Below are 26,654 nucleotides of genomic sequence, written 5' to 3'. Positions count from 1 at the left end.
GCTGTTTTTCTCCCGTTTCGATTTTGTGGTTTCGTACCTTCCGGGTTCTAAGAATGTGAAGGCTGATGCCCTTTCAAGGAGTTTTGTGCCTGATTCTCCGGGAGTTCCTGAGCCGGCTGGTATTCTTAAAGAGGGGGTAATTTTGTCTGCCATCTCCCCTGATTTGCGGCGGGTGCTGCAGGAGTTTCAGGCTGATAGACCTGACCGTTGTCCAGCGGAGAAACTGTTTGTCCCTGATAGATGGACTAGTAGAGTTATCTCTGAGGTTCATTGTTTGGTGTTGGCTGGTCATCCTGGGATTTTTGGTACCAGAGATTTGGTGGCTAGGTCCTTTTGGTGGCCTTCCTTGTCACGGGATGTGCATTCTTTTGTGCAGTCCTGTGGGACTTGTGCTCGGGCCAAGCCCTGCTGTTCTCGTGCCAGTGGGTTACTTTTGCCCTTGCCGGTCCCGAAAAGGCCCTGGACGCATGTTTCCATGGATTTTATTTCAGATCTCCCTGTCTCTCAAAGGATGTCGGTCATCTGGGTGGTTTGTGATCGCTTCTCTAAGATGGTCCATTTGGTACCCTTACCTAAATTACCTTCCTCCTCCGATTTGGTTCCATTATTTTTCCAGCATGTGGTTCGTTTGCATGGCATTCCGGAGAACATCATGTCGAACAGAGGTTCCCAGTTTGTTTCAAGGTTTTGGCGGTCCTTTTGTGCTAAGATGGGCATTGATTTGTCTTTTTCTTTGGCTTTCCATCCTCAGACAAATGGCCAAACCGAACGAACCAATCAGACTTTGGAAACCTATCTGAGATGCTTTGTTTCTGCTGATCAGGATGATTGGGTGACCTTCTTGCCATTGGCTGAGTTCGCCCTTAATAATCGGGCCAGTTCGGCTACTTTGGTTTCGCCTTTTTTTTGTAATTCTGGTTTTCATCCTCGTTTTTCTTCAGGGCAGGTTGAGCCTTCGGACTGTCCTGGTGTAGATTCTGTGGTGGACAGGTTGCAGCAAATTTGGACTCACGTAGTGGACAATTTGACATTGTCCCAGGAGAAGGCTCAACGTTTCGCTAACCGCCGTCGCTGTGTTGGTCCCCAACTTCGTGTTGGGGATTTGGTTTGGTTGTCGTCTCGTTATGTTCCTATGAAGGTTTCTTCTCCTAAGTTTAAGCCTCGTTTCATTGGTCCTTATAAGATTTCTGAAATTCTCAATCCTGTGTCATTTCGTTTGGCCCTTCCAGCTTCTTTTGCCATCCATAATGTGTTCCATAGGTCGTTGTTGCGGAGATATGTGGCGCCTATGGTTCCCTCTGTTGACCCTCCCGCTCCGGTGCTGGTCGAGGGGGAGTTGGAGTATGTGGTGGAGAAGATTTTAGATTCTCGTATTTCGAGACGGAAACTTCAGTACCTGGTCAAATGGAAGGGCTATGGTCAGGAGGATAATTCCTGGGTTGTTGCCTCCGATGTCCATGCTGCCGATTTGGTTCGTGCCTTTCATTTGGCTCGTCCTGATCGGCCTGGGGGCTCTGGTGAGGGTTCGGTGACCCCTCCTCAAGGGGGGGGTACTGTTGTGAATTCCGTTCTCGAACTCCCTCCTGTGGTCATGAATGGTACTTCGGCGAGATCTGTCCGTGAACTTCCTCTGGTGGCTGTGAGTGGAACTGCTGGTTCTTGAGGTTGCTTCCTCAGCTGCCCTCGTTTATTGCTATGCTGGCTTCTCTATTTAACTCCACTCAGATCGTTACTCCATGCCAGCTGTCAATGTCTCAGTGCTGGTTCAGATCTCTCTTGGATCTTTCTGATGACCTGTCTACTCCAGCAGAAGCTAAGTCCCTGCTAGTTCATTTGTTGTTCATTGTGTACTGAATATATTTCTTAGTACTTGCTAAGTTCTAGTCCAGCTTGCTATCATGATATTGCCTTGCTAGCTGGAATGTTGTGAACTCTATTTCTGGGCTCCCTCTTGTGGTCACAAGTGGTACTGTGTGAGTGCTGTCTTTCTGCAGGTTTGTGACTGGCATTAGCTGTCTCGTTATCTGTGGGCTGGTTTTCTATTTAAGCTCACTTGGACTCTCAGTTCATGCCTGCTGTCAATGTATTCAGTGCTATTCTGATTCCTTCTGACTACCTTGCTACCAGTCTCTTCAAGAGAAGCTAAGTTTCCGTTTGTTCATTTTTGATCATCAGTGTTCAATATGTTTCTTGTCCAGCTTGCTCATATGTGATCTCCTTGCTTGCTCTAGGGGGCTGAGTTTCTCCCCCACACCGTTAGTTGGTGTGGGGGTTCTTGAATTCTCAGCGTGGATATTTTGTAGGGTTTTCTGCTGACCGCACAGTTCACTATCTGTCTTCTGCTATCCAGTATTAGCGGGCCTCATTTGCTGAATCTCTTTTCATTTCTACGTATGTGTTTACCCCTTACCTTACCGTTATTATTTGTTGGGGGCTTCCTATATCTTTGAGGTTATTTCTCTTGAGGCAAGTGAGGTCTTGCTTTCTCTCTCTGGGGGTGGTTAGTTTCTCAGGCTGTGTCGGGGCGTCCGGGATTTTGGGCGCGTTCACCGGCTGCCTTTGGTGTGTTTGGGTGGGATCAGGTTTGCGGTCAGTTCGGTTACCACCTCCCTAGAGCTTGTTCTATGTTCAGTTACTTAGCTGGTATTTCTGTGATCCTCTGCCACTGGGATCATAACAGTACAGCAGGCCAAAAGAGTATTTAATGCATCGCAGAAGTGGGATAAAAGAAGTCCTGAGTACTAATTTTTTTTTTTCCCTTTTGCTGCAGTCTGTCCAGCTTCTCTCATCCCCTTAATCTCTGGGTAGTTTTGAGCTCAGCTGCAGACATGGATATTCAGAGTCTGACTTCTAGTGTGGATCATCTTGCTGCAAGGGTGCAAAACATTCAGGATTTTGTTGTTCATAGCCCTATGTCTGAGCCAAAGATACCCATTCCTGAGTTGTTTTCTGGAGATAGATCTAGGTTTCTGAATTTTAGGAATAATTGTAAATTGTTTCTATCTTTGAGACCTCGTTCCTCTGGTGATTCCGCTCAGCAAGTTAAAATTGTTATCTCTTTGTTACGCGGCGACCCTCAAGATTGGGCTTTCTCTCTGGCGCCAGGAGATCCTGCATTGCTGAATGTGGATGCGTTTTTTCTGGCGCTTGGACTGCTTTATGAGGAACCTAATCTTGAGAACCAGGCAGAAAAGGCTTTACTGGCTATCTCTCAAGGTCAGGATGAAGCTGAGGTGTACTGTCAAAAATTTCGGAAATGGTCAGTGCTTGGCTGCAAATTTCAGAGATGGTCTTTCTGAAGCCATTAAAAATGTTATGGTGGGGTTCCCCACGCCTGCAAGTCTGAGTGATTCAATGGCTTTGACCATTCAGATTGATCGGCGTTTGCGGGAGCGCAAATCTGCGCATCCTCTGGCGGTGTTCTCTGAACAGAGACCTGAGTCAATGCAATGTGACAGAATTCTGACTAGAATTGAGCGGCAAAGTCATAGACGTCAAAATGGGTTGTGCTTTTACTGTGGTGATTCTACTCATGTTATCTCAGCATGCTCTAAGCGCTTAAAAAAAATCGCTAAACCTGTCACCATTGGTACTATACAGCCTAAATTCATTTTGTCTGTTACTTTAATTTGTTCTTTGTCATCCTACTCGGTTATGGCTTTTGTGGATTCAGGTGCTGCCCTGAATCTGATGGATTTGTCTTTTGCCAAGCACTGTGGTTTTGTTCTGGAGCCTTTGGAATTTCCTATTCCACTGAGGGGAATAGATGCTACGCCATTGGCTGAGAATAAGCCACAGTATTGGACTCAAGTGACCATGTGCATGACTCCTGTACATCAGGAGGTGATTCGCTTTCTTGTGCTGCATAATTTGCATGATGTTGTCGTTTTGGGTCTGCCATGGCTGCAGGCCCATAATCCAGTTTTGGATTGGAAAGCTATGTCTGTGTCAAGTTGGGGTTGTCAGGATTCATGGCGATGTCCCTTTGGTGTCAATTGCTTCTTCCACTCCTTCTGAGGTCCCTGAGTTTTTGTCGGACTACCAGGATGTATTTGATGAGCCCAGATCCGGTGCCCTGCCTCCTCATAGGGATTGTGATTGTGCTATAGATTTGATTCCTGGTAGTAAGTTCCCTAAGGGACGACTTTTTAATTTGTCTGTACCAGAACATGCCGCGATGCGGAGTTATATAAAGGAGTCTTTGGCGAAGGGACATATTCGCCCATCCTCCTCCCCTCTTGGTGCAGGATTTTTTTTTGTGGCTAAGAAGGACGGTTCTCTGAGACCTTGTATAGATTATCGTCTTCTAAATAAAATCACGGTCAAATTTCAGTATCCTTTGCCATTATTGTCTGATCTGTTTGCTCGGATTAAGGGATCCAGTTGGTTCACCAAGATAGATCTTCGTGGTGCGTATAACCTTGTGCGTATCAAGCAGGGGGACGAATGGAAAACAGCATTTAATACGCCCGAAGGCCATTTTGAGTACTTGGTGATGCCTTTTGGACTCTCTAATGCTCCTTCTGTGTTTCCGTCCTTTATGCATGACATTTTCCGAGAATATCTGGATAAATTTATGATTGTGTATCTGGATGACATTTTGGTCTTTTCTAATGATTGGGAGTCACATGTGAAGCAGGTCAGGATGGTGTTTCAGGTCCTGCGTGCTAATGCTTTGTTTGTGAAGGGCTCAAAATGTCTCTTCGGAGTACAGAAGGTTTCCTTTTTGGGTTTTATTTTTTCTCCTTCTACTATTGAGATGGACCCAGTCAAGGTCCAGGCTATTCATGACTGGACTCAGCCTACATCTGTTAAGAGTCTTCAGAAGTTCTTGGGTTTTGCTAATTTTTACCGTCGCTTCATCGCTAATTTTTCTGGCGTGGTTAAACCCTTGACGGATTTGACCAAGAAAGGTTCTGATGTGACTAATTGGTCTCCTGCGGCAGTGGAAGCCTTTCGGGAGCTGAAGCGTCGGTTTTCTTCAGCTCCAGTCTTATGTCAGCCTGATATCTCTCTTCCTTTCCAGGTCGAGGTGGATGCTTCTGAGATTGGAGCAGGGGCTGTTTTGTCGCAGAGAAGCTCTGATGGCTCTGTGATGAAGCCTTGTGCCTTCTTTTCAAGAAAGTTTTCGCCTGCCGAGCGGAATTATGATGTTGGTAATCGGGAGTTGTTGGCTATGAAGTGGGCATTTGAGGAGTGGCGACATTGGCTCGAGGGAGCTAGGCATCGTGTGGTGGTCTTGACTGATCACTAGTGTTGAGCATTCCGATACCGCAAGTATCGGGTATCGGCCGATATTTGCTGTATCGGAATTCCGATACCGAGATCCGATACTTTTGTGGTATCGGGTATCGGTATCGAAACAACATTAATGTGTAAAAGAAAGAATTAAAATAAAAAATCCACAGTGAACAAGAAAAAAATGCAATCGCACAGCCGCTATATGTCAGACCCTTATTGCTCCAGGGTGTAAGACCAATATCACCGTCTAAGCCCTTTATCAAAAAACAAACAAAAAAAACGCTACAAAAGTTTCACCTTGGTGCTGCTTTTAGAAAAAACAAATTTACTATAATGAATAAGGAGAAAGTAAAAGCGCACTCACCGGTTTTGAACAATCTGAGCGGTTTATTCACATGTAATCATGCGGTGCAGGGAGGGTTTGTGAATACAAAAGCGGATGACAGCTGTTTCGTGCTAGGTGTGCACTTCAACAGATCCAATGGCGAGTGAAAGGGAGAGGGAACCTTTTAACTGAATAGCCTTTAGGTCCCACCCATTGTTCACTTCGTCATAATGGACAATTAGCCACTATCCAGAGAAAAAAATGTGAAACAGTGAAACAAATTTAAAAAGAGTATAAACATTAACGGGTGATGAATAATAACATTTAGGAGGAAATATACTATACTACAGTAACGAAAAAGCAGGAATTCTCTACAAAAAAACCGACATGTCAACTCTGTCGTTGAACCCTATTGGTCCGGATGCATTCGTTCTTAATATCCACTTTGCTTCATTGCGCAAAAGCATGCGATTTAAATTACCGCCATCTCGCGGCAGGACAGTTTTCTCTATCCCTGCAAAACGGAGCATTTTTATATCACCCCCATGTTGTTCATTCATGTGCCTTATCAAGCGGGGGACTCCTTTGCCTGTGCGCAATGAATTTAGGTGTTCCCTGAACCGGACAAACATTGGGCGAATTGTTTTCCCAATATAGAAGAAACCACAAGGGCAATATAAAATATAAACCACATGGGTTGTTCTACATGAGATAAAGTCACATACTGTATGCGTTATTGGACCAATTTTCAAAGTAGTTCCTGTTTGGTGTTGGTTACAGTAATTACAATGCCCACAACGGAAATTTCCTTTGGGTGCGGTATTTTTGAGCCAATTATTGTGAGATGAAGTTACCCGGTTTCGAACTATTAAATCCCCTATATTTTTACCGCGGCGGCAGGCAAAGAGGGGGCCCTTCTCCGTCATTTCATTCAACGCTGGATCCTGGCAAAGAATTTGCCAGTTTTTACGGATTGCTGACCTAATTTGTGCGTCCATATAGCCATACTTAAAGCAAAAAACAAATTTTTTGTCATTTTTAGATGTTTTTTCTTTTTTATTGTGTGTTTTTGCTCGTTCCAGCGCTGAGTTCAAAACGGATTGGGGATACCCTCTATCCCTAAACCTTCCGTATAATTCTTGGGATTGTTTTTGAAAACTCGCATCATTGCTATTTATTCTCTTCACTCGGAGGAACTGGCTATAAGGCAAAGCTTTTTTCTCATACATTGGATGGACACTGTTGAAATGCAGTAGGGAATTACAAGAGGAAGGTTTACGATATACTTCTGTGTGTAAATTACCATCAACTACCCTTAGACTAACATCCAAAAATGTCAAATTTGTACCTCCAAATAGATGGGTGAACTGCATGTTCATGGTGTTGGAAAGCGCCAGGTACTCCACAAACCGTGTGAAAGAAGCCTGGTCGCCGTCCCACACCATGAACATGTCGTCCACGAAGCGCACATAAAATTTTATGTGTTTGAGGTACGGATTTTTCACAGAGTATATGTACCTCTCTTCAAATACAGACAGGAAGAGGTTTGCCAGGGTACAAGAGACTGGTGTACCCATGGCAGTACCCTCCACCTGTCTGTACCAGGTATTGTCGAATTGAAACGTGTTGTTTTTCAAGATAAAGGTTAAACCTTCTTTTATGAATGAGATAGTATTCGGGTCTGTAGGAGTGCTTTTCAAAATTTCTTGGATTGCCTCCACACCCGCATCTTGTGGGATACGGGTGTAGAGGCTTTCCACATCTATTGATGCTAAGGAGAAACCCTCTTGCCAGTCAAAATCGCGTAGGGTCTTTAGAAAATGCTTAGTGTCCCTTATATACGCCGGTGTATCACATAATAAGGGACGCAGAAGCCAGTCCATGTAGGCAGATAAGGGTTCCGTGATTGAACCCACCCCAGAAACAATAGGACGGCCTGGGGGTTCTTCTAGAGATTTGTGGATTTTAGGTAAATGGTACCAATGCGGTTTCCTCGGAAATTCCGGAAAAAGTTTTTCCGCTTGGGTTTTAGACAAGGTACCATTTTCCACAAAAACTCTCAGGAGAGAACGTAGTGAGTTCTGAATTTTAAAGGTGGGGTCCCCTTTTAATATTTCATAGGTTTTTCTATCTGAAAGTTGTTTCAAAGCTTCTTTCATGTAAAGCTTTTTTTGAAGGAGAACGGTATTACCACCCTTATCTGCTCTACGTACTATAATATCCGGACATTTTTGTATGTTTTTTATGGCTTCTAACTCTGCTGGTTTTAAATTTTTGCCAATTTTGTTATATAGTATTACTTCCACGTCTTTAACTACTTGAGCCTCAAAGGCATCAATTAAGTTTCCTGGGGACACCGGAGGGACATACGTGGATTTAACCCCTTTTCTAAAAGGCTTTGTTGGAAGTGTACTTGTATTTGGCAATGGGTCACTGGTTAAACTAACCAATAGCTCCGCTTCTTGTCGTACATTTTCTGAGGGATCCATTAATAATGAAAAGCCTAAAGGGCCCATTTTACAGGGTTGTTCTGCAGGAAATATTTTTTTCTCGCTCTCATTTTGGTTTTTATTATTATCACCTGTTTTCTGTGTAAACGTTTTGTATAAATGAACCTTTCTTACAGCCTTGTACAAATCTATCTTGAAATCCACTATGTCAAATTCCTCAGGGAGGCAATAATTCAAACCCTTTGACAGGGCTGATATATGTGCCTCATTCAAAGGAAAATCCGTTAAATTAACCACTAAATTCTTGTCACTCTCCGCTACTGCGGTCTCCATGAGACTTGTTTCACTTTAGAAGGAGGACACGGCGTGGAGGCAAAAGAAGGCGCAAATGGCAACGAAAGAAAAAGGAAACAAGTCTCATGGAGACCGCAGTAGCGGAGAGTGACAAGAATTTAGTGGTTAATTTAACGGATTTTCCTTTGAATGAGGCACATATATCAGCCCTGTCAAAGGGTTTGAATTATTGCCTCCCTGAGGAATTTGACATAGTGGATTTCAAGATAGATTTGTACAAGGCTGTAAGAAAGGTTCATTTATACAAAACGTTTACACAGAAAACAGGTGATAATAATAAAAACCAAAATGAGAGCGAGAAAAAAATATTTCCTGCAGAACAACCCTGTAAAATGGGCCCTTTAGGCTTTTCATTATTAATGGATCCCTCAGAAAATGTACGACAAGAAGCGGAGCTATTGGTTAGTTTAACCAGTGACCCATTGCCAAATACAAGTACACTTCCAACAAAGCCTTTTAGAAAAGGGGTTAAATCCACGTATGTCCCTCCGGTGTCCCCAGGAAACTTAATTGATGCCTTTGAGGCTCAAGTAGTTAAAGACGTGGAAGCAATACTATATAACAAAATTGGCAAAAATTTAAAACCAGCAGAGTTAGAAGCCATAAAAAACATACAAAAATGTCCGGATATTATAGTACGTAGAGCAGATAAGGGTGGTAATACCGTTCTCCTTCAAAAAAAGCTTTACATGAAAGAAGCTTTGAAACAACTTTCAGATAGAAAAACCTATGAAATATTAAAAGGGGACCCCACCTTTAAAATTCAGAACTCACTACGTTCTCTCCTGAGAGTTTTTGTGGAAAATGGTACCTTGTCTAAAACCCAAGCGGAAAAACTTTTTCCGGAATTTCCGAGGAAACCGCATTGGTACCATTTACCTAAAATCCACAAATCTCTAGAAGAACCCCCAGGCCGTCCTATTGTTTCTGGGGTGGGTTCAATCACAGAACCCTTATCTGCCTACATGGACTGGCTTCTGCGTCCCTTATTATGTGATACACCGGCGTATATAAGGGACACTAAGCATTTTCTAAAGACCCTACGCGATTTTGACTGGCAAGAGGGTTTCTCCTTAGCATCAATAGATGTGGAAAGCCTCTACACCCGTATCCCACAAGATGCGGGTGTGGAGGCAATCCAAGAAATTTTGAAAAGCACTCCTACAGACCCGAATACTATCTCATTCATAAAAGAAGGTTTAACCTTTATCTTGAAAAACAACACGTTTCAATTCGACAATACCTGGTACAGACAGGTGGAGGGTACTGCCATGGGTACACCAGTCTCTTGTACCCTGGCAAACCTCTTCCTGTCTGTATTTGAAGAGAGGTACATATACTCTGTGAAAAATCCGTACCTCAAACACATAAAATTTTATGTGCGCTTCGTGGACGACATGTTCATGGTGTGGGACGGCGACCAGGCTTCTTTCACACGGTTTGTGGAGTACCTGGCGCTTTCCAACACCATGAACATGCAGTTCACCCATCTATTTGGAGGTACAAATTTGACATTTTTGGATGTTAGTCTAAGGGTAGTTGATGGTAATTTACACACAGAAGTATATCGTAAACCTTCCTCTTGTAATTCCCTACTGCATTTCAACAGTGTCCATCCAATGTATGTGAAAAAAGCTTTGCCTTATAGCCAGTTCCTCCGAGTGAAGAGAATAAATAGCAATGATGCGAGTTTTCAAAAACAATCCCAAGAATTATACGGAAGGTTTAGGGATAGAGGGTATCCCCAATCCGTTTTGAACTCAGCGCTGGAACGAGCAAAAACACACAATAAAAAAGAAAAAACATCTAAAAATGACAAAAAATTTGTTTTTTGCTTTAAGTATGGCCCTATGGACGCACAAATTAGGTCAGCAATCCGTAAAAACTGGCAAATTGTTTGCCAGGATCCAGCGTTGAATGAAATGACGGAGAAGGGCCCCCTCTTTGCCTGCCGCCGCGGTAAAAATATAGGGGATTTAATAGTTCGAAACCGGGTAACTTCATCTCACAATAATTGGCTCCAAAATACCGCACCCAAAGGAAATTTCCGTTGTGGCATTGTAATTACTGTAACCAACACCAAACAGGAACTACTTTGAAAATTGGTCCAATAACGCATACAGTATGTGACTTTATCTCATGTAGAACAACCCATGTGGTTTATATTTTATATTGCCCTTGTGGTTTCTTCTATATTGGGAAAACAATTCGCCCAATGTTTGTCCGGTTCAGGGAACACCTAAATTCATTGCGCACAGGCAAAGGAGTCCCCCGCTTGATAAGGCACATGAATGAACAACATGGGGGTGATATAAAAATGCTCCGTTTTGCAGGGATAGAGAAAACTGTCCTGCCGCGAGATGGCGGTAATTTAAATCGCATGCTTTTGCGCAATGAAGCAAAGTGAATATTAAGAACGAATGCATCCGGACCAATAGGGTTCAACGACAGAGTTGACATGTCGGTTTTTTTGTAGAGAATTCCTGCTTTTTCGTTACTGTAGTATAGTATATTTCCTCCTAAATGTTATTATTCATCACCCGTTAATGTTTTTACTCTTTTTAAATTTGTTTCACTGTTTCACATTTTTTTCTCTGGATAGTGGCTAATTGTCCATTATGACGAAGTGAACAATGGGTGGGACCTAAAGGCTATTCAGTTAAAAGGTTCCCTCTCCCTTTCACTCGCCATTGGATCTGTTGAAGTGCACACCTAGCACGAAACAGCTGTCATCCGCTTTTGTATTCACAAACCCTCCCTGCACCGCATGATTACATGTGAATAAACCGCTCAGATTGTTCAAAACCGGTGAGTGCGCTTTTACTTTCTCCTTATTCATTAAAATAAAAAATATTGCTATACTCACCTCTCCGACGCAGCCTGGACCTCACCGAGGGAACCGGCAGCGTTGTTTGCTTAAAATGCGCGCTTTTCCTTCCTTCCGTGACGTCACGGCTTCTGATTGGTCGCGTGCCGCCCATGTGGCCGCGACGCGACCAATCACAGCAAGCCGTGACGTAATTTTCAGGTCCTTCTAGGCATTCAGTATTTTAAAATTACGTCCCGGCTTTGTGATTGGTCGCGTCGCGGTCACATGGGCGACGCGACCAATCACAAGCCGTGACGTCACGGGAGGCAGGAGACGCGCGCATTTTGAAATGCGCGCGTGTCCAGCCTCCCGTGACGTCACGGCTTGTGATTGGTCGCGTCGCCCATGTGACCGCGACGCGACCAATCACAAGCCAGAACGTAATTTTAAAATCCTGAAGGACCTGAAATTACGTCACGGCTTGCTGTGATTGGTTGCGTCGCGGCCACATGGGCGACGCGACCAATCACAAGCCGTGACGTCACGGGAGGCTGGAAAAGCGCGCATTTTAAGCAAACAACGCTGCCGGTTCCCTCGGTGAGGTGAGTATAGCAATATTTTTTATTTTAATTCTTTATTTTACACATTAATATGGTTCCCAGGGCCTGAAGGAGAGTTTCCTCTCCTTCAGACCCTGGGAACCATCAGGGATACCGTCCGATACTTGAGTCCCATTGACTTGTATTGGTATCGGGTATCGGTATCGGATTAGATCCGATACTTTGCCGGTATCGGCCGATACTTTCCGATACCGATACTTTCAAGTATCGGACGGTATCGCTCAACACTACTGATCACAAAAATCTGATTTATCTCGAGTCTGCCAAGCGCCTGAATCCTAGACAGGCTCGTTGGTCGTTGTTTTTCTCCAGTTTCGATTTCGTGGTCTCGTACCTGCCTGGTTCAAAGAACGTGAAGGCTGATGCCCTTTCTAGGAGTTTTGTGCCTGACTCTCCGGGAGTTTCAGAGCCGGCTGGTATCCTCAAAGAGGGAGTGATTTTGTCTGCCATTTCCCCGGATTTGCGACGAGTGCTGCAGAAATTTCAGGCTGATAGACCTGACCGTTGCCCACCAGAGAGACTGTTTGTCCCAGATAGATGGACCAGCAGAGTTATTTCCGAGGTTCATTCTTCGGTGTTGGCAGGTCATCCTGGGATTTTTGGTACCAGAGATTTGGTGGCTAGGTCCTTCTGGTGGCCTTCCTTGTCGCGGGATGTGCGTTCCTTTGTGCAGTCCTGTGGGATTTGTGCTCGGGCTAAGCCTTGCTGTTCTCGTGCCAGCGGTTTGCTTTTGCCTTTGCCTGTCCCGAAGAGGCCTTGGACGCACATTTCCATGGATTTTATTCCAGATCTTCCAGTATCTCAGAGAATGTCTGTCATCTGGGTAGTGTGTGATCGTTTTTCCAAAATGGTTCATTTGGTGCCCTTGCCTAAGTTGCCTTCCTCCTCCGATTTGGTTCCTTTATTTTTTCAGAATGTGGTTCGCTTGCACGGCATCCCTGAAAATATTGTGTCTGACAGAGGATCCCAGTTTGTGTCCAGATTTTGGCGGATTTTTTGTGCTAAGATGGGCATTGATTTGTCTTTTTCGTCGGCCTTCCACCCTCAGACGAATGGCCAAACCGAGCGAACTAATCAGACGTTGGAAACTTATTTAAGATGTTTTGTTTCTGCTGATCAGGATGATTGGGTGACTTTTTTGCCATTGGCCGAGTTTGCCCTTAATAATCGGGCTAGTTCTGCTACTTTGATTTCGCCTTTTTTCTGCAATTCTGGTTTTCATCCTCGTTTTTCCTCGGGTCAGGTTGAGCCTTCTGACTGTCCGGGGGTGGATTCTGTGGTGGATAGGTTGCAGCAGATTTGGAACCATGTGGTGGACAATTTGAAGTTGTCACAGGAGAAGGCTCAGCGCTTTGCCAACCGCCGTCGCGGTGTTGGTCCCCGACTTCGTGTTGGGGATTTGGTATGGCTGTCTTCTCGGTATGTTCCTATGAAGGTCTCCTCTCCTAAATTCAAGCCTCGCTTCATCGGTCCTTATAAGATTTTGGAAATCCTTAACCCGGTGTCTTTTCGTTTGGATCTCCCAGAATCGTTTGCCATTCATAATGTGTTCCATAGGTCTTTGTTGCGGAGGTATGTGGTGCCTGTGGTTCCTTCTGTTGAGCCTCCTGCTCCGGTGCTGGTTGAGGGCGAATTGGAGTACGTGGTGGAGAAGATCTTGGATTCTCGTATTTCCTGACGGAGGCTTCAGTATTTAGTTAAGTGGAAGGGCTATGGTCAGGAGGATAATTCCTGGGTTGTTGCCTCTGATGTTCATGCGGCCGATTTGGTTCGTGCCTTCCATGCGGCTCATCCTGATCGCCCTGGGGGTCTTGATGAGGGTTCGGTGACCCCTCCTCAAGGGGGGGGGTACTGTTGTGAACTCTATTTCTGGGCTCCCTCTTATGGTCACAAGTGGTACTGTGTGAGTGCTGTCTTTCTGCAGGTTTGTGACTGGCATTAGCTGTCTCGTTATCTGTGGGCTGGTTTTCTATTTAAGCTCACTTGGACTCTCAGTTCATGCCTGCTGTCAATGTATTCAGTGCTATTCTGATTCCTTCTGACTACCTTGCTACCAGTCTCTTCAAGAGAAGCTAAGTTTCCGTTTGTTCATTTTTGATCATCAGTGTTCAATATGTTTCTTGTCCAGCTTGCTCATATGTGATCTCCTTGCTTGTTGGTAGCTCTAGGGGGCTGAGTTTCTCCCCCCACACCGTTAGTTCTTGAATTCTCAGCGTGGATATTTTGTAGGGTTTTCTGCTGACCGCACAGTTCACTATCTGTCTTCTGCTATCCAGTATTAGCGGGCCTCATTTGCTGAATCTCTTTTCATTTCTACGTATGTGTTTTCCCCTTACCTCACCGTTATTATTTGTTGGGGGCTTCCTATATCTTTGGGGTTATTTCTCTTGAGGCAAGTGAGGTCTTGCTTTCTCTCTCTGGGGGTGGTTAGTTTCTCGGGGTGCGTCGGGGCGTCCGGGATTTTGGGCGCGTTCACCGGCTGCCTTTGGTGTGTTTGGGTGGGATCAGGTTTGCGGTCAGTTTGGTTACCACCTCCCTAAGCTTGTTCTATGTTCAGTTACTTAGCTGGTATTTCTGTGATCCTCTGCCACTGGGATCATACCACTGGAAGCTCTGGGGTGCAGAGTGGCACCTCCACACCGTGAGTCGGTGCGGGGGTCTTTTTGCACACTCTGCGTGTTTTTTTGTAGTTTTTTGTGCTGACCGCATAGATCCCTTTCCTATCCTCTGTCTATTTAGTGAAGACTGGCCTCCTTTGCTAAAACCTGTTTCATTCCTGTGTTTGTGACTTTCCTCTTAACTCAGTCAATATTTGTGGGGGGCTGCATTTTCCTTTGGGGAATTTCTCTGAGGCAAGGTAAGGCTTTATTTCCTATCTTTAGGGGTAGTTAGCTCTTAGGCTGTGAAGAGGCGTCTAGGGAGAGTTAGGTACGCTCCACGGCTATTTCTAGTGTGTGTGATAGGATTAGGGTTTGCGGTCAGCAGAGATCCCACTTCCCAGAGCTTGTCCTGTCTTCTAGTTTAACCATCAGGTCATTCCAGGTGCTCCTAACCACCAGGTCCATAACACATAAGTGCCATTATACACAGGAGATCTGTACTTCGCATAGTGTTCGTGTACAGGTAATACAGTGATCACCGGTGACATTATACACAGGAGCTCTGTATATAGTGTATAGTGTGCAGGTAATACAGGGATCACCAGTGACATTATATATATAGGAGCTCTGTATATAGTGTCAGTGTACAGGTAATACAGTGATCACCAATGACATTATACACAGGAGCTCTGTATATAGTGTATAGTGTACAGCTAATACAGTGATCACCAGTGACATTATAGATAGGAGCTCTGTATATAGTATAGAGTGTATAGTGTGAGTGTACAGGTAACACACTGACTCACCAGTGACTGACATCTCTAGTTGAAGTAATTTGTCTTTACTTTTCATCTTCATCCAGCGCACACTGCCATCACTTCTTCCAGCTAGGACTTGTCTCTGTTGAAAATAACACGTTATCTAGAGCATATTCCCTAATTTTTCATCAACCTCCACACTACACCAGAGGTAGAAAATAAGTGATCGTGTCTCCCTGCACAGTAACAGGACATCTCCTCCCCAACACTGAAAACAGTATCCTCAAAAATAATATCCTTTAATTAGCCCCTACAGTAATAATATCCCACATTCTGGACCCCACATGTCCTCCTATTCTGACTCATGTCTCTCCATACTTCCCCCCATGTCTCTCCATATTGCCCCCAGTCATCCATAATAGTATAATGTACCCCACAGTCATATATAATATAATGCACCCTGTTATGATCCTAGTGGCAAGGATCGCAGGTCGGACTAGCTAAGTAACTGAACAGACTACTAGCTCTGGGGAAGTGGTAACTAGATTGACCGCAACCTGATCCTATCCGCACACAACTATAGGCAGCCGTGGAACGTTACCTAAAAATCCTAGACGTCTCTTCACGGCCTGAGAAACTGACTATTCCTGGAGGGAAAGAAAGTCCTCTCTTGCCTCAGTGGAATGACCCCAAAGATATAGAATAGCCCCCCACAAATATTAACTGTGAGTTAAGGGGAAAGCACAAACGCAGAGATGAAATCAGATTTAGCAAATGAGGCCCGCTAATACTAGATAGCAGAAAATAGGAAGGGAACTGTGCGGTCAATAAAAAACCCTATTCAAAATATCCACGCAGAGATTGCTCGAGCCCCCGCACCAACTAACGGTGCGGGGGAAGCAACTCCGTACCCCAGAGCTTACCAGCAAAAAGAAATCACATGTTAGCAAGCTGGACTAGACTCATCATACACAGAAATCATATTGCAGGCAGATGAGCAAAAAATATTCAAACAGAACTTAGCTTATCCTGAAGAGGCAGAAAACGAGATAATCAGGAGTAATCAGAATAGCACTGAATACATTGACAGCCGGCAACAAGTGGAAGTGAAGCAGAGCTAAATAGGAGCCTCCCTGGTGAATAACGAGGCAGCTGATCCAGCCAGACCCGCAGGATAATAAACCAAACCACCAGGGGGAGCCAAAAAACCAAAGTCACACAATACCATCTGTGACCACAAGAGGGAGCCTGAAAACGGAGTTCACAACAGTACCCCCCCCTTGAGGAGGGGTCACCGAACCCTCATCAAAACCCCCAGGGCGATCAGGGTGAGCCACATGGAAGGCACGAACCAAATCGGCCGCATGAACATCAGAGGCGACAACCCAGGAATTATCCTCCTGACCATAGCCTTTCCACTTAACCAAATACTGATGCCTCCGTCTAGAAATACGAGAATCCAAGAACTTCTCCACCACGTATTCCAATTCTCCCTCAACCAGCACAGGGGCAGGAGGCTCAACCGAAGGAACCACAGGCACCACATACCTCCGCAACAACGACCGATGGAATACATTATGAATAGCAAACGATGCCGGGAGGTCCAAACGAAATGACACAGGGTTAAGGACTTCCAAAATCTTATAAGGACCGATAAACCGAGGCTTAAACTTAGGAGAGGAGACCTTCATAGGAACAAAGCGAGAAGACAACCACACCAAATCCCCAACGCGAAGTCGGGGACCCACACAGCGACGGCGGTTGGCAAAGCGCTGAGCCTTCTCTTGTGACAGCTTCAAATTGTCCACCACATGATTCCAAATCTGATGCAACCTATCCACCACAACATCCACTCCAGGACAGTCAGAAGGCTCCACCTGACCCGAGGAAAAGCGAGGATGAAACCCTGAATTACAAAAAAAAAGGCGAAACCAAAGTAGCAGAACTAGCCCGATTATTAAGGGCAAACTCGGCCAATGGCAAAAAAGTCACCCAGTCGTCCAACTAACGGTGCGGGGGAAGCAACTCCGTACCCCAGAGCTTACCAGCAAAAATAAATCACATATTAGCAAGCTGGACTAGACTCATCATACACAGAAATCATATTGCAGGCAGATGAGCAAAATATATTCAAACAGAACTTAGCTTATCCTGAAGAGGCAGAAAACGAGATAATCAGGAGTAATCAGAATAGCACTGAATACATTGACAGCCGGCAACAAGTGGAAGTGAAGCAGAGCTAAATAGGAGCCTCCCTGGTGAATAACGAGGCAGCTGATCCAGCCAGACCCGCAGGATAATAAACCAAACCACCAGGGGGAGCCAAAAAACCAAAGTCACACAATACCATCTGTGACCACAAGAGGGAGCCTGAAAACGGAGTTCACAACAGCACCCCCATAGCAGTATAATGCACCCTATAGTACTGTAATGCACCCCCAAAAGTGTATAGTGCACCCCCATAGCAGTATAATGCATCCCCTAGCAGTATAATGCACCCATAGTAAAAATGCAGCAGCCCCATAGTATAATGCAGCAGCCCCATAGGGATATAATGCATCCCATAGTATAACGCAGCAGCCTCATAGGGATATAATGCACCACAATGACCCATAGTATAATGCAGCAGCCTCAGGGATATAATGCACCCCATACTGTAATGCCACAGCCTCATAGGGATATAATGTACCCCATAGTATAATGCAGCACCCCATAGGGATATAATGCACCCCATAGTATAATGCAGCAGCCTCATATGGATATAATGCACGCCAATGCCCCATAGTATAATGCAGCAGCCTCATAGGGATATAATGTACCCCACAGTATAATGCAGCAACCTCAGGGATATAATGCACCCCATAGTATAATGCAGCATGCTCATAGGGATATAATGTACCCCATAGTATAATGCAAAAGCCTCAATGGGATATAATGCACCCCATAGTATAATGCAGCGGCCTCATAGGGATATAATGCACCCCATAGTATAATGCAGCAGCCTCATATGGATATAATGCACTCCAATGACCCATAGTATAATGCAGAAGCCTCATATGGATATAATGCACCCCACAGTATAATGCAGCAGCCTCGTAGGGATATAATGTACCCCATAGTATAATGCAAAAGCCTCAATGGGATATAATGCACCCCATAGTATAATGCAGCAGCCTCTTAGGGATTTAATACACCTTATAGTATAATGCAGCAGCCTCATATGGATATAATGCACTCCAATGACCCATAGTATAATGCAGAAGCCTCATATGGATATAATGCACCCCACAGTATAATGCAGCAGCCTCGTAGGGATATAATGCACCCCATACTATAATGCAGCAGCCTCACAGGGATATAATGCACACCACAGTATAATGCAGCGGCCTCATAGGGATATAATGCACCCCATAGTATAATGCAGCAGCCTCATAGGGATATAATGCACCCCAATGCCTCATAGTATAATGCAGCAGCCTCATAGGGATATAATGTACCACATAGTATAATGCACCCCAATGCCCTATAGTATAACGCAGCAGCCTCATATGGATATAATGCACCCCATAGTATAATGCAGCAGCCTCATAGGGATATAATGCACCCCATAGTATAATGCAGCATCTTCATAGGGATATAATGCACCCCATAGTATAATGCAGCATCCTCATATGGATATAATGCACCTCATAGTATAATGCAGCAGCCTCTTAGGGATATAATGCACCCCATAATATAATGCAGCAGCCTCATAGGGATATAATGTACCTCATAGTATAATGCAGCAGCCTCACAGGGATATAATGTACCCCAATGCCCCATAGTATAATGCAACAGCCTCATATGGATATAATGCACCCCATAGTATAATGCAGCAGCCTCATAGGGATATAATGCACCCCATAGTACAATTCAGCAGCTTCGTAGGGATATAATGCACCCCACAGTATAATGCAGCAGCCTCATAGGGCTATAATACCCCCCATAGTATTATGCAGCCGCCTCATAGGGATATAATGCACCTCATAATATAATGCAAAAGCCTCATAGGGATATAATGCATGCCACAGTATAATGCACCGCACAGTAATGCAGCAGCCTCATAGGGGTATAATGCACCCCATAGTATAATGCTCCCCACAGTATAATACAGCAGCCTCATAAGGATATAATGCACCCCATAGTATAATGCAGCAGCCTCATAGGGATACAATGCACCCCACAGTATAATGTAGCAGCCTCAGGGATATAATGCATCCCACCGTTTAATGCAGCAGTCTCATAGGGATATAATGCACCCCATAGTATAATGCAGCAGCCTCATAGGGATATAATGCACCCCACAGTACAATTCAGCAGCTTCGTAGGGATATAATGCACCCCACAGTATAATGCAGCAGCCTCATAGGGCTATAATACCCCCCATAGTATTATGCAGCCGCCTCATAGGGATATAATGCACCTCATAATATAATGCAAAAGCCTCATAGGGATATAATGTACCCCATAGTATAATGCATCAGCTTCATAGGGATATAATGCACCCCAATGCCCCATAGTATAATGCAACAGCCTCGTATAGATATAATGCACCCCATAGTACAATGCAGCAGCCTCATAGGGATATAATACACCCCATAGTAAAATGCAGCAACCTCCCAGGGATATAATGAACCCCAGTGCCCCATAGTATAATGCAGCAGCCTCCTAGGGATATAATGCATCCCAATGCCCTATAGTATAATGCAGCAGCCTCATAGGGATAAAATGCACCTCATATTATAATGCAGCAGCCTCAGGGATATAATGCACCCCACAGTATAATGCACCGCACAGTGTAATGCAGCAGCCTCACAGGGGTATAATGCACCCCATAGTATAATGCTCCCAACAGTATAATGCACCCCACAATATAATGCAGCAGCCTCATAGGGATATAATGCACCCCACAGTATAATGCACCACACAGTGTAATGCAGCAGCCTCATAGGGGTATAATGCACTCCATAGTATAATGCTCCCCACAGTATAATGCAGCAGCCTCATAAGTATATAATGCACCCCACAGTATAATGCAGCAGCCTCATAGGGATATAATGCACCCCACAGTATAATGCAGCAGCCTTATAATGATATAATGTACCCCACAGTATAATGCAGCAGCCTCATAGGGATATATTGCACCCCATAGTATAATGCAGCAGCCTCATAGGGATACAATGCACCCCACAGTATAATGTAGCAGCCTCACGGATATAATGCATCCCACCGTTTAATGCAGCAGTCTCATAGGGATATAATGCACCCCATAGTATAATGCAGCAGCCTCATAGGGATATAATTCACTCCATAGTATGATGCAGCAGCTTCATATGGGTATAATGCACCCCATAGTATAATGCAGCAGCCTCATAGGAATATAATGCACTCCATAGTTTAATGCAGCAGCTTCATATGGGTATAATGCACCCCATAGTATAATGCACCCCATAGTATAATGCAGCAACCTCATCGGGATATAATTCACTCCATAGTATGATGCAGCAGCTTCATATGGGTATAATGCACCCCTTAGTATAATGCAACAGCCTCATAGGGATATAACGCACCCCACAGTATAATGCATCCCCTTTTCCTTCCTCCCCTCATAGTAGTATAGTATGCCGCATACCATAGCTTTACAAAAAAAAAATTTCCTTACCTGGCGGAACTCCAGCGCTGTCCTCATCTCCGATTCGGCTGAAGCACGCAGCGTCGTTCCGGCGTTTGACAGTGACGTCATATGTCGGCGACTTGCGTGCTGATGTCCGCTGCCTGCCTGTGATTGGCTGGAGGCTGTTAACTGTTACCGTGCAGGAGGATTCTCCTGCATGACAATAGATTTTAACTGATCGTGCATCAGAGGATGCACGGCCAGTTACTGAGCGGCAGCATGCTGCCACATAGGCCCGGTGAGCAGAACAGAGGGGGCCTGCACCAGGCCCCCTCTGTTCATCGGGCCCAGTACACCAGTAAGGACAGTAATGCCCTGATAGCGGCCCAGCGGGTCACCAGGCACTCTCAAGTTAGATCATCCACCGCGTATGATCTAGCTAACTAATTTGTATCTGCAGCACTGACAGGTTACAAGGTATAGCAATGCTCCTGCATTGGTATTCCTTATAACTGTGATCAGACTGCAAAAAGCAAAAATGCCATATTGGGAATAAGTAAAAAAGTTTTAAAAAAAGTAGAAATATTCAGTACAGAGCAAAAGTTTGGACACGCCTTCTCATTTAAAGATTTTTCTGTATTTTCATGACTATGAAAATTGTACATTCACACTGAAGGCATCAAAACTATGAATTAACACATGTGGAATTATATACTTAACAAAAAAGTGTGAAACAACTGAAAGTATGTTTTATATTCTAGGTTCTTCAAAGTAGCCACCTTTTGCTTTGATGACTGCTTTGCACACTCTTGGCATTCTCTTGATGAGCTTCAAGAGGTAGTCAAAGGAAATGGTTTTCACTTCACAGGTATGCCCTGTCAGGTTTAATAAGTGGGATTTCTTGCCTTATAAATGGGGTTGGGACCATCAGTTGTGTTGAGCAGAAGTCTGTTGGATACACAGCTGATAGTCCTACTGAATAGACTGTTAGAATTTGTATTATATAAAAAAAAAAACAGCTAAGTAAAGAAAAACGAGTGGCCATCATTACTTTAAGAAATGAAGGTCAGTCAGACCGAAAAATTGGGAAAACTTTGAAAGTGTCCCCAAGTGCAGTTGCAAAAACCATCAAGCGCTACAAAGAAACTGGCTCACATGAGGACCGCCCCAGGAAAGGAAGACCAAGAGTCACTTCTGCTTCTGATGATAAGTTTATCCGAGTCACCAGCCTCAGAAATTGCAGGTTAACAGCAGCTCAGTTTAGAGACCAGGTCAATGCCACACAGAGTTCTAGCAGCAGACACATCTCTACAACAACTGTTAAGAGGAGACTTTGGGCAGCAGGCCTTCATGGTAAAATAGCTGCTAGGAAACCACTGCTAAGGACAGGCAACGAGCAGAAGAGACTTGTTTGGGCTAAAGAACACAAGGGATGGACATTAGACCAGTGGAAATCTGTGCTTTGGTCTGATCAGTCCAAATTTGAGATCTTTGGTTCCAACCAACCTGCGTTTGTGCGACGCAGAAAAGGTGAACGGATGGACTCTACATGCCTGGTTCCCACCGTGAAGCATGGAGGAGGAGGTGTGATGGTGTGGGGGTGCTTTGCTGGTGATATTGTTGGGGATTTATTCAAAATTGAAGGCATACTGAACCAGCATGGCTACCACAGCATCTTGCAGCGGCATGCTATTCCATCCGGTTTGCGTTTAGTTGGACCATCATTTATTTTTCAACAGGACAATGACCCCAAACACACCTCCAGGCTGTGTAAGGGCTATTTGACCAAGAAGGAGAGTGATGGGGTGCTACGCCAGATGACCTGGCCTCCACAGTCACCAGACCTGAACCCAATCGGGATGGTTTGGGGAGAGCTGGACCGCAGCTTGAAGGCAAAAGGGCCAACAAGTGCTAAGCATCTCTGGGAACTCCTTCAAGATTGTTGGAAGACCATTCCCGGTGACTACCTCTTGAAGCTTATCAAGATAATGCCAAGAGTGTACAAAGCAGTCATCAAAGAAAATGGTGGCTACTTTGAAGAACCTAGAATATAAGACATATTTTCAGTTGTTTCACACTTTTTTGTTAAGTATATAATTCCACATGTGTTAATTCATAGTTTTGATGCCTTCAGTGTGAATTTACAATTTTCATATTCATGAAAATACAGGAAAATCTTTACATGAGAAACTGTGTCCAAACTTTTGGTCTGTACTGTATATATATTTTTTTTTACCCCACGATAGTACAGTATAGGTATAAAGCATGTAGGCATGCATCATGCTACAAACATGCAAGAATGGAGTAAAATACTCCACCTAAAAAGGTAGAAGCAAAGTAATTTTATTAAACCAAATATATAGAAGGCACCAAAAAAGACAATATTAAAATTGACAGAGCTAGAGAAAACAAGGAATCAGGTGCAGCAAAAAATCACGTGCAAGCACACAGCTACAGCATAGTAGAGTCTAGTAGTAAAACATGTGAATACAACTAAAGTGACAGTGCTTCAAGTTTTATCCAGAAAGAGTAAACAGTGAGACACATGCAGCTATGTCAGCATAAGTGCGCAAAGTATAATGTTTTACATGTCATAATAGATAAACATGCTAATGCCTCCGCCTCTTTCCTACTGTGCAGCGTCATAGGAATTGTCAGATATCGTCATATTCCTATGAGGCTGCACAGTAGGAAAGAGGCGGAGAGAGATGAGGGAGAGCCGCAGAGAAGTACTGCGCATGCCCAAGATTCCCAGCCCTGCAGTGTGAATAAAGCAGAAGAGACTTAAGGGCAAGATTTCGGGTCGCGCGTCCACGCAGGCGCAATAGGAAAGACATCAAGTGATGTCAGTGGACGGGCAGCGCTAACTGCGCATGCCCAAGGCCTAAGATCACAGCACAGGTGCCAGGAAAATTCAATAACGCTGAGGAGGCGGCGCCCTGTAAACATGAGGAAGTAACTGACGGCTGTGGTGCGTCTGTGTTAGGGGGGAAAGACCTGACCCCTGACGATTTCAAGGAATGAGGGAAAAATTTGATAAACAATTCTTTCAGCAGTGGCAGGAACAAGAACTAAAAGAGCCACCTTCTCAGAATGCAGCATTAGTGCTGCACAAGGTGGCTCTTTTAGTTACAAACGCCTGGGGGGGTGACAGGTTCTCTTTAAGTGGTCTAGTTTCCAAAATGGGGTAACTTGTGGGGTTTTTCTGTTGTTAAGGCACATCAGGGGCTTTGCAAACGTGACACGACGCATGCAGACCATTCCATCAAAGTCTGCATTCCAAAACGTCACTACTTCCCTGGTTTTGTAAATTTTGTTGTAAAAATGAGAAATCACTGGTCAAGTTTTAACCCTTATAACTTCCTAACGAAGAAAATTTTTTTTGCTGATGTAAAGTAGACGTGAGAAATGTTATTTATGAACTCTTTTGTGTGACATATTTCTGTGATTTAAGGGCATAAAAATTCAAAGTTTAAAAATTGCTAAATTTTCACCAAATGTCCATTTTTTTCACACAAACGCAAGTTATATCGAGGAAATTTTACCACCAACGTGAAGTACAATATGTCACGAATAAAACATTCTCAGAATCACCAATATCCATTGAAGCGTTCCAGAGTTATTACCTCATAAAGGGACAGTGGTCAGAATTGTAAAAATTGGCCCGATCATTAATGTACAAACCAACTTCAGGGGTAAAGGGGTTAAAGGCTCATTCTACTCGGGCCGTGGCAACCTCCTGGGCGGAGAAACTCGATTTCTCAATAGAAGAGATTTTTAAGGCAGCAACCTGCTCCTCTCCTTCTATCTTGTATAGGCATTATAGATTGAATATGGGTTCATTTTTCAACCTCACCTTTTGGCGAAGGGTGATCTAGGCTGTGGTCCCTCCTTAGATTATTATTTTTCTCTGTAAGTCCCTTGTGGTTCTGTTATGAGTTTGCGATAAAGTCACGTGTGGGTGTGCATTAATTTTGCTAGTATTGTTTTTCTACACCTTTAGTTTGTTGTGAGGTGTTGATTGTTTTATATTGTTTTTATTGTAATAACCATTTAGAAGTCTTCTCATGCTCTGTAATCCAACTGATGCGAGGGAGAGGTACCGCCCTTTTTAGCCTGTAGGTTTCCTGTGCTTGGTGGACGGATCCCCTCTCTCGTGGTGCTGTCATGGGTTCCGAAAAATCCCATTACCGATAAGTAGCTAAGACTTTTGTACAAAAGCTGTGAAACCGATAACAAACTACTATATATATATATATATATATATATTTGGTATCGCTGTAATCTTAACGATCTGATGTTACTGGGAGAACTAGTCACTACCTGGTTCTAAACCTGGTAATTATATAGTTAACTAAACTGCCAATTGAGCCTCTGCAGGAGGTGTCCAACAGGTTTACAAAACCAAACATGAGGGTCTTAGGGTACGGTTACACAAAACGATTTACCAACGATCACGACCAGCGATACGACCTGGCCGTGATCGTTGGTAAGTCGTTGTGTGGTCGCTGGGGAGCTGTCACACAGACAGCTCTCCAGCGACCACCAATGCCGAAGTCCCCGGGTAACCAGGGTAAACATCGGGTTACTAAGCGCAGGGCCGCGCTTAGTAACCCAATGTTTACCCTGGTTACCATCGTAAATGTAAAAAAAACCAAACCGTACATACTCACATTCCGGTGTCCGTCAGGTCCCTAGCCGTCTGCTTCCCGCACTGACTGAGTGCCGGCCGTAAAATGAAAGCAGAGCACAGCGGTGACGTCACCGCTGTGCTCTGCTTTTACTTTCCGGCCGGCAGTCAGTGCTGCAATTTCACCCCTTACCACTGGATGATACTGTTGTGTTCTGCAATTGCCCTTTACTAAGATGGCAGATTTTGAACGTGTGGAATCAATCTTGTTTCCCGTCTGGCCTACTGAAAGCCACATGAATCCCTCACTCATTGCTCGAGTACTGCGACTAGCTGTTAGTCTATTTACAGTCTCCATCTACTGAACTTTCTTGTCCAGACTGTTCTCATTTAACTACAGATTTCTTCCTACAACTCCTTTGCTATCTGCAAGGATGTCTGTTGTGAATTAGACTTTTTGGCTCCCTCTTGTGGTTACTAGTGATATGACTCTGGGATTTTCTTCCCTCAGTTTGCACCCACCTGGGTCGTTAGTCCAGGGGTGTTGCTATATAAACCTTCTGGATCCTTAGTCCAGTGCCTGGAATCGTTGTAATCAGATCCTTTCTGTTTGCTCCTATCTGTTGGTCCTGGTTCGTGCAAAATTAAGCTAAGTCCTGCTTCTTTGTTTTTTTGGTTATTTGCTTGCTCTCATTTTTGTCCAGCTTGTACTAAATGTGATTCCTGACCTTGCTGGAAGCTCTAGGGGGCTGGTGTTCTCCCCCCGGGCCGTTAGACGGTTCGGGGGTTCTTGAATTTCCAGCGTGGATATTTTTGATAGGGTTTTTTGCTGACCATATAAGTTATCTTACTATATTCTGCTATTAGCTAGTGGGCCTCTCTTTGCTAAATACCTAGCTCATTCTTACGTTTGTCTTTTCCTCTTACCTCACCGTTATTATTTGTTGGGGGCTTGTATCCAACTTTTGGGGTCTTTTCTCTGGAGGCAAGAAAGGTCTTTCTTTTCCCTTCTAGGGCTAGTTAGTTCTCCGGCTGGCGCGAGACGTCTATAATCAACGTAGGCACGTTCCCCGGCTGCTGTTATTTGTGGTGCTAGGATTAGATATATGGTCAGCCCAGTTACCACTGCCCTATGAGCTGGTTTTTGTGTTTGCAGACTTAGTAAATATTTCTGAGACCCTCTGCCATTGGGGTCATAACAGACGTCTAATACT

The 26,654-nt window shown here is 44.4% G+C and overlaps 1 protein-coding gene across 1 annotated transcript in view; it reads left to right on the top strand.

Annotated features, from left to right (window-relative positions):
• The window catches only part of LOC143803137 (uncharacterized), an 87,943-nt gene that overhangs the window by 24,949 nt on the left and 36,340 nt on the right, over positions 1 to 26,654 (top strand). The window lies entirely within an intron of this gene.

The sequence above is a fragment of the Ranitomeya variabilis genome, chromosome 1 (genome assembly GCF_051348905.1).
Source record: "Ranitomeya variabilis isolate aRanVar5 chromosome 1, aRanVar5.hap1, whole genome shotgun sequence".
NCBI classification, from domain to species: Eukaryota; Metazoa; Chordata; class Amphibia; order Anura; family Dendrobatidae; genus Ranitomeya; species Ranitomeya variabilis.
Note: the sequence above shows the minus strand (reverse complement) of the source record. Positions and strands in the feature narration are given on the sequence as shown.